Source organism: Microtus oregoni, unplaced genomic scaffold (assembly GCF_018167655.1).
Source record: "Microtus oregoni isolate MIOR12 unplaced genomic scaffold, Mior012 000043F_ref0000047, whole genome shotgun sequence".
Lineage (NCBI taxonomy): Eukaryota > Metazoa > Chordata > Mammalia > Rodentia > Cricetidae > Microtus > Microtus oregoni.
Window position 1 is genome coordinate 15,893,777 of NW_024543210.1, and position 12,536 is coordinate 15,906,312.

The window sequence follows — 12,536 nt, forward strand, 5'->3', positions numbered from 1 at the left end:
AGCAATGGCACAGAAAAATCAGTCAAAATTCACAAAACAAAACTATATGTTCAAAGATGGTGACCGAGTTTTAATATTAAAAATTCAATAGGTTATTAAACAATGCTGTAAGCTTTCAGAGTAATTTCAGACCTTTCAGTCACACCTGCCAATTAGACACTCAAGTAAGGAAAGTGACACACTGTCTCAGCTGGAGTGAGATATGTCACATTTTATACTCTGAATGTGCTGATGACTATCTTTTGAAGGAAAATGGTGGGTTTTTTTTTTTTGAGATGTTTTTCCTTGACAATAAAGGTTTTGCAGAGCAAGTAGATCTCTATTTTAAAACAAGAAATATTTGTAGCACCTATTTCTCCCCCACACTCCCTCTGTCTCTTCCCTCTCCTTTTATTCCCTTCTTCTTCCCTTCCCTACTTATTTTCTTTCTTTGATGCTAAGAATCTAACTCATGAATATGCTAGGTAAGTTCTCTACCACTGAGCTATGTCTACAAGAGTTGTTATATTTTCTTAACTTGTAAAATGAGTTATATTATTGTTTCATTTCGAAATGATAGTCAGCAGACCACATGCTTAAAACATTACAAAATTTTGTCAGACATAATGAACACATGGATTAAAAAGGAACTAGAGAAAAATTTGGTTGCTCTTTCCCCTCTTAAATAGGAGTGCACCTTCATCGGGTTCAATTTGTCATACAGTTTGGAAAAATACAGATTATCTACCACCAAATAAGCAGCCGAGAAACAAATTCATATTTTCTCAGAATTACTAAGTACCAAGGATTCTTTGTTTTATATTTTAGATAAATGCTTTTGCTAAGAAATATTTCTACTGTTTATAGATAAAATAAACTGCATTGTGGTTATAGTTGTCAAACTTAATTCTACTATTTATTCTCTGACTTTACACATAGCACATGCATAAAAATAACATTCAGTAAATTAGTTGAATTAGTTTGGATTTCATATTCTATGCCATTAAGCATGCTTAACATCAACATCTCACTCTCTTTTCCATTTCTCATTCTATCATATTCTTATGTCAACTTGCCAATCCTTGAAACTTGAGAAGAACAATAAATGCCCGAATGATATCCAAAAAATTAAATTAAAACTAATGGCTCGATGAAGACAAGTCGAGATTCAAAATAAAAGTTTATAAAAGTGATAGAAATAGAAAAGAACACTGTGTCTGAAAAGACTATTTCAATAAATTAAGTAGGAAACAAATGTGAATTCTTTACATTATATGGACCAAATAAAGTAAAGATTATCAGGCCTAGAAGACATTGGGCGTCTCTGCAAACATTATCACCAGCAGAGTGTCAATCTTTGAATTGAGGAATAAAAATTGCCAAGAGATTGGAAAAATACAGCAAGGAAACATTAATGAAATAGAAGGCACAACAAGAACACAAACAGCAAAAAAAAAAAAAGCGCCTGCTCTAACTGGATGGCTACATGAAGAAGAATTCATACTGACCCACACTTACCACCTTTCACAAACCACAACTTGGAATACAACATATCTCAAACAAACAAAATCAGATATACTGAACCTTACAGAAGAAAAAGTGGGGAATAGTTATGAACAAAAGGCACAGAAAAGACTTTCAGAACAGAACCTTGTTAACACAGGCACAAAGACAATTAAAGGAGAACTCATGAAACTGAAAAGCTTCTCTCCAGCAAATGATACCAACCTTAGGAAAAATGTGACAGTCTAAATAATGAGAGAAGTTTTTTTTTTTCCAATTCCACATCTAAGGAGAGCTAATATCCAGAATAAATAAACAACTCAAAAAGGAGTAAGCAGTTAAAACTGGAAGACAAACTAAATAGTTAATTCTCAAAGGAGAAAACAAATGGCTCATAAATGTTTAAACAAATGTTGAACATTGTTAGTTATCATAAAAATGCAAAGCAAAGCTACTTTGAGATTGTATCTTCCACTCACTAGAATGATTGAGAATAATAAAATAACTTCTACCTCATGCACATGATGATATGGAGCAAGGAGAACACTCATCCACTGCTTGAAAGAATACAAACTTGTAAAACCACTATGGAAATAAGGGTGGCCTTTCCTCAGGAAGAAGGAAAGTGACCCACCTCAAGATCCAACTATACCATTCTTAGGTATCTACCCAAAGGATCCTTCATTCTATAATGGAAACTCATGCTCAACTATGTTCACTTCTGTTATATTCATAATAACTGGAAATGGATAAACAATCTTTCTGTAGGTCAATAGAAGATGGAAAAGGAAAATGTGCTATATGAATATATTTAGTATAACTTTTTCCTTAGAAAGAATGAAATCATGAAATTTGTAGGTAAATGGATGAAACAAATAAGCAAAAAAAAAAATGTGCTATGGGACAATAGTCTTGTATCCTGTAAAGATGTCTCAGTTGTTTTGGTTTAATAAAATGTTGATTGGCCAGTAGTCAGGCAGGAAGTATAGGCAGGACAACAATAACAGGAGAATTCTGAGAAAAGGATGCAGAGAAAGAAAGATGACAACACCTCACTGATAAAAGGTACCAACCAACATGGCTAACACAGACAAGAATTCTGGGTTAATGTAAGTTATAAGAGTTAATAAGAAGTTTGAGCTAGTTGGCCAACAAGTTTATATTAATATAGACCTCTGTGTGCTTCTTTAGTACTGAATGGCTGCAGGATGAGTAGGACAGAAACCTCTGTCAACAAAAAACAAGAAAAACAAACAATAAACCATCCTGATGGAGATGACAAAGACCCAGAGAGATAAATTTGACAAGGCCCTTGCTCAACCATATTCAGAAAAATTTACTACCACAGCAGATCAGAACAAGTACAGGAACCCATAGCCAGACTTTATGCAGAGAGTGAGAGACCTTGGAACACTCAGCTCTATGTGGGATGTCCCCATCAAATCACTTACCTCAGGGTTCAGGGAATGTTGTCAAGAGGATGTTTAAACAATGTAAAAGCCAGAAAGGATGGTTCACAGTACAAAACACATGGCCTTCTTAATAATTATGAAGGGTGCACATTTGAACTCAAAGACAGAGAAATCATATACATGGGGTTCCCAGGTAAGCATCATTTGGGGTCCTACAACTGAAATAAGAAGTCAACTCATGCTCCAATGTGGGTCTCTGTCTCTGTCTCCTTTCATCGCCTGCTGAAGGTTAATATTCAGGAGGATGCCTATATGTTTTTCTTTGGGTTCTCCTTATTTAGCTTCTCTAGGATCACTAACTATAGGCTCAATGTCCTTTGTTTATGGCTAGAAACCAAATAAGAGAGAGTACATCCCATGCTCCTCTTTTTGGGTCTGGCTTACCTCACTCAGTATAGTGTTTTCTATTTCCATCCATTTGCATGCAAAATTCAAGAAGCCCTTGTTTTTTAGTGCTGAGTAGTACTCTAATATGTATATATTCCATACTTTCTTCATTCATTCTTCTATTGAAGGGCATCTAGGTTGTTTCCAGGTTCTGGCTATTACAAATAATGCTGCTATGAACATAGTTGAGAATATACTTTTGTTGTATGATCGGGCATCTCTTGGGTATATTCCCAATAGTGGTATTGCAGGGTCCAGGGGTAAGTTGATCCCGAATTTCCTGATAAACCGCCACACTGCTTTCCAAAGTGGTTGCACAAGTTTACATTTCCACCAGCAATGGATGAGTGTACCCCTTATCTCAAGGTCCAAATCAGGAGCATAAGGAGAGAGAGCACGAGCAAGAAACTCAGAACCGCAAAGGGTGCACCCACACACTGAGACAATGGGGATGTTCTACTGGGAACTCACCAAGGCCAGCTGGCCTGGGTCTGAAAAAGCCTGGGATAAAACCAAACTCGCTGAACATAGCGGACAATGAGGACTACTGAATACTCAAGAACAATGGCAATGAGTTTTTGATCCTACTGCACATACTGGCTTTGTAGGAGCCTAGGCAGTTTGGATGCTCACCTTACTAGAACTGGATGGAGGTGGGGGTTCCTTGGACTTTCCACAGGGCAGGGAACCCTGATTGCTCTTTGGACTGAGGAGGGAGGGGGACTTGATTGGGAGAGGGGGAGGGAAATGGGAGGCGGTGGTGGGGAAGAGACAGAAATCTTTAATAAATAAATAAATTTAAAAAAATAAAAAATAAAAAAAAGACTTTAACTCTGAAAAAAAAAAAGTCAACTCATGCCACCATCCCTAACTCAGAAGCCATCTTCAACTGATAGTCATTTGCTAATGAAAATTTAATATCCTCTAAAGGAGTCCCACTGGGAAAACCAACTATTCTTAAGGATATGCATCATGTCCAGTAGTTCATGGCTAACAGAAAATGAACTCAGTGTGTGTGTGTTTGCATGCATGCTAGTCTCTCTTTTTAACCTACAGATCCTTTGTGTATATATTTAGACTTGTCGTTCAGTGATTTTTATGAGATTCCTAAGAGTATGAATAAGTGGGTTTCAGTTTATTTTGTCTTTTCTTCGTTGTTTTCCTTCTTTTTGTAAAAAAGTTTGAGGTTTCCACTTTTCGTTTTATTTTTGTATCTATTATTTCATATTTTTTATTATCTCATAGAAACATGTTAACCCCTTTAATGTGAGACAGAACAGAGGTAGATATGAATGGGAAGGTAAGTGGGGAGGAGTTGGGTAAAACAGAGGAAAGGGGAAAAGTAATCAGGATATATTATGCAAGAAAAAAATCTACTTTAATTAAAAGGGAGAAGAATAACAATAAAAAAATTAAATCTAGCCAGGCGATGGTGGCACATGCCTTTAATCCCAGCACTCGGGAGGAAGAGGCAGGTGGATCTCTATGAGGTTGAGACCAGCCTGGTCTACAGAGCTAGTTCCAGGACAGGCTCCAAAGCCAGAGAGAAACCCTGTCTCGAAAAAAAAAAAAAAAGGAAAAAAAAATAAATCTAGGTATCATCTTAAAGTAAAAGTGTTGGTAAAATAATTTTAAACAAATGGGGTAAGAAGAAGGAAGGAATTGCCTCTTTAGTATCTGATAAACTAGAATTCAAATTAAGGGATAACAAAGGTACTTCATTCTAATCAAGGACATAAACAAATCAATAAAACAAAAAGATACTATACACATATGCCCCAAACTCTGCTGAACCTAACTACATTAAAATAATAATACTGGAAATGAATGCACAGCTTAACATCAACCTAATAACAATTTTTTATATCCACAACTACTTTCTCCAATACACAGGTCACCTGGGCAAAAGAAATAAGTAAAGAAGCTACAGAAATATATGAAATCTTACAGGAAAATACCTAACAGATATCTAACAGAGCATTCCACGCAAATAGCAAAGAATATATCTTATATTCTGCAGCTGGTGGAAGATTCTTTATAATAGATAATATCCTATGACTCACAAAAAAACCTTAACAAGTTCAGAAAAATTGAAATAATTCCCTGTATTCCATCTAACAATTATGTAATAAAAGTTAAATTCACAGTCAATAAATATCTAAAAGTGTATACATTCATGAAGTCTGATCAACTTATTATTAAACAATAAATTGCTAAAAGAAGAATAAAGAAAGAAAACAAAACACTCATGGAACCAAATGAAAATGTAAATACAAACCAATGATACACCTGGGACATATTAAAGCAGCTGTAAGAAGGAAATATACAGCCCTAAAATCACAAAAAGCAAAAATAAATAACTTGATGATAAATCTCAAGAATGGCAAAGTAGGAACAAACCAAAACCAAATACAATAGAAAATAAATAAATAATGACAATCCAAGCAGAAATGAATTAGAAACAGAAAAACAAACAAAAAATCAATAACTCAAAAGCCATTTATTTGAAAATATATAAGAGATCAAAAGTTTCTTTATCCACAAGGCAAAAGAAAACGTGACCAACATAACAGAATCAAAATAAACGCAGGAAAGAAATTCAATATATTTCAAGAGAATATTTTATAATTTATTCAATTAAGATATAAAATCCCTTTTAAAAATATATGTGGTGTGTGTGGAGGCTAGTCTGTATTCATATGTAGTGTTTTCAGGGATATATGTTTATTTGTATATTCTTGTGTATGCAGGGATATATAAATATGTATTCTCATGCATGTAGAGACCAGAGTTTGAATTTGCATGCCATTTCCATCATACCATCAAATTTTTCGAGATAAAGCATCTTAATGAACCCGGAACTTATAAGATGGCTGTACAACCGGGGCAGTGATTTGCAGTAATCCTCCAGTCTCTGCCTCCCATGACAAAATTGCGGTAATAAACATGTGGTTTTGTGCTCAGAGTTCTACATGAAGGGTTGGATCCAAACACAGGGCCTCATGTTTACATGACAAACACTTTGCTGACTGAACCATCCTCAGTGCTAGGCTAGGTTTGTGTATTTGCTTAAATCTTTGTCTATGTAGTTTATTAATTAGAACATATCAATAAAAAGAAACAATATAATTTTATGGCTATATAAATGATCATCTTTTTATTTTTCTAAATAAGGGAAATACATACACATAGATGCATTAGACAAGGAAGTATAAAATTCTTAAAATACACACTATCATTAGAAAGTTATTTAGAAAGTCAAGAATCAAGGTTCAAAGTGGGCCTGACAGCACATATCTATAACTCTACTGGGGTAGGAAAGAGGAATCTGAACAAGACAGTGATTTCAAGATCATCTGGGATAAAGTACACTGAGGGTACATTTCCTTTAGAGAATGCTTCTTCAGCCTAAGATGCACAAAACCCTAGATAAAATAACAATGCTGCATAAAAGAAAAAATTCACATTCAGACAGAACTTTTAAAATAATCATCACAAACCGAAGAGCCCGTGTAACCATATTACAATCATAATATTTTTCCAAGTACAACAAAATTTCTAAATGTGAAGTTGATTTAACAAGGAATGATTAGAATGTGTGTGGAGAATCAAAACTAACACCAATGATTATATGTAGATGACGTGATATTGTCACGAATGCACCAAATTAGTGGTGTGAAAGATCAACACTTAGCTTAAGTATGTTTATCAAGAACAGAATCAATAGTATATGAGGTATTTCTCAAATTAAATGAATTTATTTTAAATAAACAAAAAAATAAAATTTAAAACAGAGAAAAGGGAGATAAATTATTTTACCAAAACTATCTGAAAATATTTAGAGGACTCCTTTAGGGACAAAAATAAATATTAAATATTCCCACGCCCATGTATGGTGGGGAAATTCTATCTGATTATGGAGCATCACTAAAAAAATAAAATATAAACTGTGAAAAATTGTACCTAAATCCAATATAAATACTTTTATTATACTTCACAATGCAGCACATTTTAATTAAAATTAAATGTGAATATTATAAAAGCAAAAACAACAGAAGAAATGAAGTGCTCAATGTTGTTATACTTGAGTAGTAATGGATTTCTTCAACAAGATCCAAGCAAAATCAAAAAATCTTAAAATGGAATGGAATGCATATATGATCTAGTAAAATAAGGATTTGCTCTAAGGCACAGTGAGGCATGCTTATAATCTCAGTACGTAGGAGCTAGAGGGAGTAGGTAACATGCACGGAAAGGCTAAGATATTTGGTTGTCATTAATTTGACTTTCAAAAAGGGTCTGGTTGAAAGTTTACCAAGAAAATTATTTTTTCTTAATTTGCAGCATTTGAATCATTATATATTAAACAATTAGAATAATGTTATTAAATCATTCAAATAGAATTATGTTCCAGAACCCTCCAATTATACAAATTTTCTTTCCAATAACCTGGTTATTGGACATCTAAAAGTTATGTTAAGTATCTAGCTTCTCCCACCCAGTCATAGAACATGAAGATACAAGTCAAAAGACGTGTCTAATGTTTCCAAAAGTTCAAAGGTAAAATTCATTTTATAAAAGCTTATTCACTTAACTAATAAAGAAGTTAACTAATAAAGAAATTTTTTCAAAAATCATCTGCCGTATCGGAGCTCACATATTCCTGAATATAATAAAAACAGAACCTGATTTGCTGTAGCACACTGGATCCTCACTCAATTGGCTTAAGAATGTGTAGTAGGAGGCTGTTTGTTCCTGGATGCTCAACCCCAAAAGAATCACACAGAAACCATATTATTTGCAATAATATTGGCTGTTGGCCAATAGCTTAAGCATATTTCTGGCTAACTCATATCTTAAATTAATCTATCTCCATTAATCTGTGTATTGCCATGAGGTTGTGGCTTACTGGGTAAAATCTGTTCCCTGCAGCTACATGTCTTTTCTTGACTCTTTCTTTCTTTCAGCATTCAGTGTATTTCTCTGCCTAGCTCTAATTTTTTTCCCTATCACAGGCCAAGACAGTTTCTTTATTAACCAATGGTATTCACAGCATACAGAGGAGAATCCCACATCACCTCCCTTTTGTGTTTAAATAAAAAAGGAGGGTTTTAACTTTAACACAGAAAAATTGCATATCACAAAACAGATATCACGCAAGAATTACTGTTACAATATTAATATCTACTTTATCTTTTATCATAACTATGGAAAACTATAATTATAACTCTCTATTCTTCAATTCCATCAAAGAGCCCAGAAGGATATACTATTACCTAAGTTAACAGCAAGTGCATTGTAAGAGACTTACTAGAATTGAAAGAGACATCACGCTGCCTAGACGGTCACTCAGAGTTCTTCTGTACTGTTGGAGCACCCATATTCAGCCTACAGGCCCATAACATCCATCAGACTTTTCCATGAAGCAAGAATTTTTTTAGTGCTAAAATGTATTTAATTATTATTATTATTATTTAAATTTTTTTGCAGTTTTTTTTTGTATTGAAAAAAATTTCCATCTCCTCCCCTCCTCCCATTTCCCTCTCCCTCCTCCCACTTCTCTCCTCTTCCCCCCATTCCTCTCCCACTCCCCATTTTAAAGACAGTTCTGCCCATATTGGCAGTTTGTCAGTCACTTTCTTCTGTGTCCCACAGATGTCAAACAGTCTCTTTCATGTAGTAGGAATCCTGGAGGAACATCTCCACTTTAGAAAAGTTCAGCAGTCATTTTTATGTGGGTCCTGCATGTCCAGTTCATACACTATAGCATCAAGCAGTCCAGGCAAGAGCAGTTTCCTGCCCAAATGGCTAACCAATACAACAGAGGTATTTTAATATACATGATTCACTATGACAAGCTTTGAAATAAATGAAGGGGCCCATAATCAAGTAAGAGATGAAGAAAATCTCTCTCTCTCTCTCTCTCTCTCTCTCTCTCTCTTTCTCTCTCCCCTCACACACACACACACACACACACACACACACACACACACACACAGAGAGAGAGAGAGACAGACAGACAGACAGACAGACAGACAGACGAGAGAGGACACCATAGCATATGAAGGAATATTGGTAGAAATGCAGATCATGCAGTTAAGTCAAATAATCCAGAAAAAGAAAGACAAACATCTATTTTCTCTCATAAGCATAGAGGAAAAATATTATAAAAATCAAGAGATTTAGGGACAAGGAAGGGTAATAGGGGTGATTATAATCATAGTACACCACTTATATACCACTTATATTTTGAAAATAGTATAAGGAAAAAACATTATCGTATAAGTAATGTGTACAATAAAATGCAGAATAAGACTTATATATTTATCTCTAGAATACATAAAACATTCTTCAAAGTAACTAAGATCTTGAAAAGCACCTAAGAATTTAAAAACACACAAATGACAGAGACACTTTTTAAAAAATGGAAAATGAAGGACGTGGATTTTAAAACAATATTAAAAATTGTCAAAAAAAAGCAAGGTAGCAGTAAAAAAATAATAATAATTCTTGGGAACAAAGGTAGAAGATTTAAAGAGCCAAGGCAGTGTATAACAAGACAACAGTTTTCTGGAGAAAACAGTGCAATCCCTCTATTAATTTAGAGAAGTTATGACAGCATGCACAAGACCTGTTTAAGTTTAAGTAAGACCACATCACAGTATGAGAAGATGAGGTAGGCACAAGTCCCACTCCATCTGCAATGATATTGGCCACTTATAGTCATTTGGAGAGGGAGAGTCAATTTTCTGTAAGATATGCTTCCGAGCAGACCTATCATATACCAATGGAAGACCACAAATCCAAGACTATGTGGACAGCACAGATTGAACTTGATAAGTTTACAAAATTAAAATTAAATAAAACACAACACAAAATTGTATGTATAAAGAAAAGTGGATCTGAGAGTAGTCAGAAGAGAAGTGAATGTGATCAAGATACATGCAAGGATGGGGAGAAGTCTATGAGGCTTTAACCCTATCAAAGGACTGTAGGCAATTAAGAAATTCTAAGAGTGGGCCAAATAGCCTTCTCCAGGCTAATTGGCCATCTGTAAATGTCAATGCTTGCTGTCTGGTCTAAGGTTACAAGATATTACTGATGAGAAATGAAAACCAAGTTGGGTTGTAGGGATCTCAATAAGACTATAGATGAGACAAGTTTATTTCAAGCAATCAGATATTTTACATCTTTATTAGTAACAGTTGCTAAAACATTGCCAGAATCAATGCAATTATAGTTGTCAAGATACAATGGCGTTTGAGAGCTATACAAGGTATAAAAGAATAATGTCTAAGATTAATTGTTGGTCAAGCTTCTGTTTGCTTTGCTGGCTAGTAAGAATCACAGAGAAACACAGGCAGCCTGGATGCTTAACTGTTTGAGGGAATGCCTACATCTTTTGGGAACTGGAAAGCATACAGTGACCCAGGAGCCACAGACTCTAACCTGAAAAACCCTTAATGCATGCCTCTTTAGGCAGTTAGACCAAGTCAGCTCCTGATTACCCAACACCAAATAGCTAGCCCTGAAAATATATACACAACTGGTCAATATGAACTGATTGGGTTCTATTTAGAAATATATATGTCTAAACATAAATATATGCACATCTCAAGCAATATTAAAAAAGGAGGCCATGAATTTGAAAGAAGCAAGGAATATATGGCAGGCTTTGGAGGCTAAAAAAAGGAAAAGAAAATTATATAACTATATAATCTCAAAAATAAAACATGGGAAAAATTGAAAAGAATGGACATTGTAAATTCAAGTAAACAATTGAAATTCAACATGCCCACCTGAATAGCAGAAATAGCAATTATACTAGCCTGTACCTGTAGAATCTATTGTAAAATGGGAAGCATTTCACTCTCTTAATATCATCTGGCATGGGATTTCTGATGATCTACCTGTTAGTCATTAGCCAAATTAAGTATAAATTATTTTATGCATATTCTTTAAAACTTGCAATTTAATTGTGTTAATTATAACAATTGATTAGAGAAAAGTTGTAATTCCACAAACAGGGAGAGAAAGAATCACCTAGAAAAGGAAATAATGGGTGATAGACATAGAAGAAAGAGGAAAAAGAATGACAATAGTTAAGGAAAATGTGTATATTGGCTTTGGATTTACATAGTATATTGATGGAGGAAGGTCATTGACTAATAAAGGCACTGCCCTGGCCCATTTTATTGGTTAGAGGATAGGTGGGAGGAGAAAACAGGACAGAACGCTGGGAGGAAGAGGAAGTGAGGACAGAGACTCCACAGCTCTCCGGAGCAGACGCCTCAGCAGAGACACCATGCACCGCTCCCAGCATGAAGCTCTGACCCAGGATGGACTAGGCTAGAATCTCCCCGGTAAGCACACCTTGGGGTGCTACACACAGATGATTAGGAATGGGCTAAATTAATATGTGAGAATTAGCCTAGAAGAGAATGGGCCAAGCAGTGATTAAAAGAATACAGTTTGTGTGTTGTTATTTCGGAGCATAAGCTAGCCGAGCGGGTGGCCGGGGTGCTGGGAATGCAGCCCCGCCGCCCTTATTATTACATATGGCGCCTACGTGGACAACTGCTTCCACATAAAGCCTGAGACAGCTTGGGAAGTAATTCTAGAACAAAATGAAAGCATTGTGCCTGGTTTCTTGGTAGCAGCATTTTCTCAGTTCTACTCTGCTTACTAGAGGCAAGCAAGCGCCTCATCTAAGAGAGGCTTCCTGACTCAGCTTTAGCTGCAAAGCCTGCAGCTCATTAAGAGGTCCTGCCACGAAACACTTAAATGGTGTTGACAAAAAGCTGAACACATGCTTTTCAGTTTTCAGCCGTAACAGGAAAAAAGCTGTGCCGTTTAAAAATGCTGGCTTTCTGGGCTATCCTGCCAGGGCAAACTCTGACTGTTTGAGGCAGGAGGGCCGGCTACCAAGAGAGAGGACTTGAGTGTTGTCTGTTGTAGCTCACTTGCTGGCAGGGACCTTGAAATACCATACAGTTGTTGCAGTAAACATGGCTACAGCCTGTATACCCGCCATAGGCTGGAAAGCTAAGGAATGGACTGGATCTAGCTGGCAAAGCCACGCCTTTAGTCCTACTGAGATTGCTTGGTAAATTAAAGATTCATGTGGTCAGAAAAAGAGAGATATACAGTAGAGAGAGATTCAAAGACAAAGAAAATTTCTAAATGGTTTAAAGT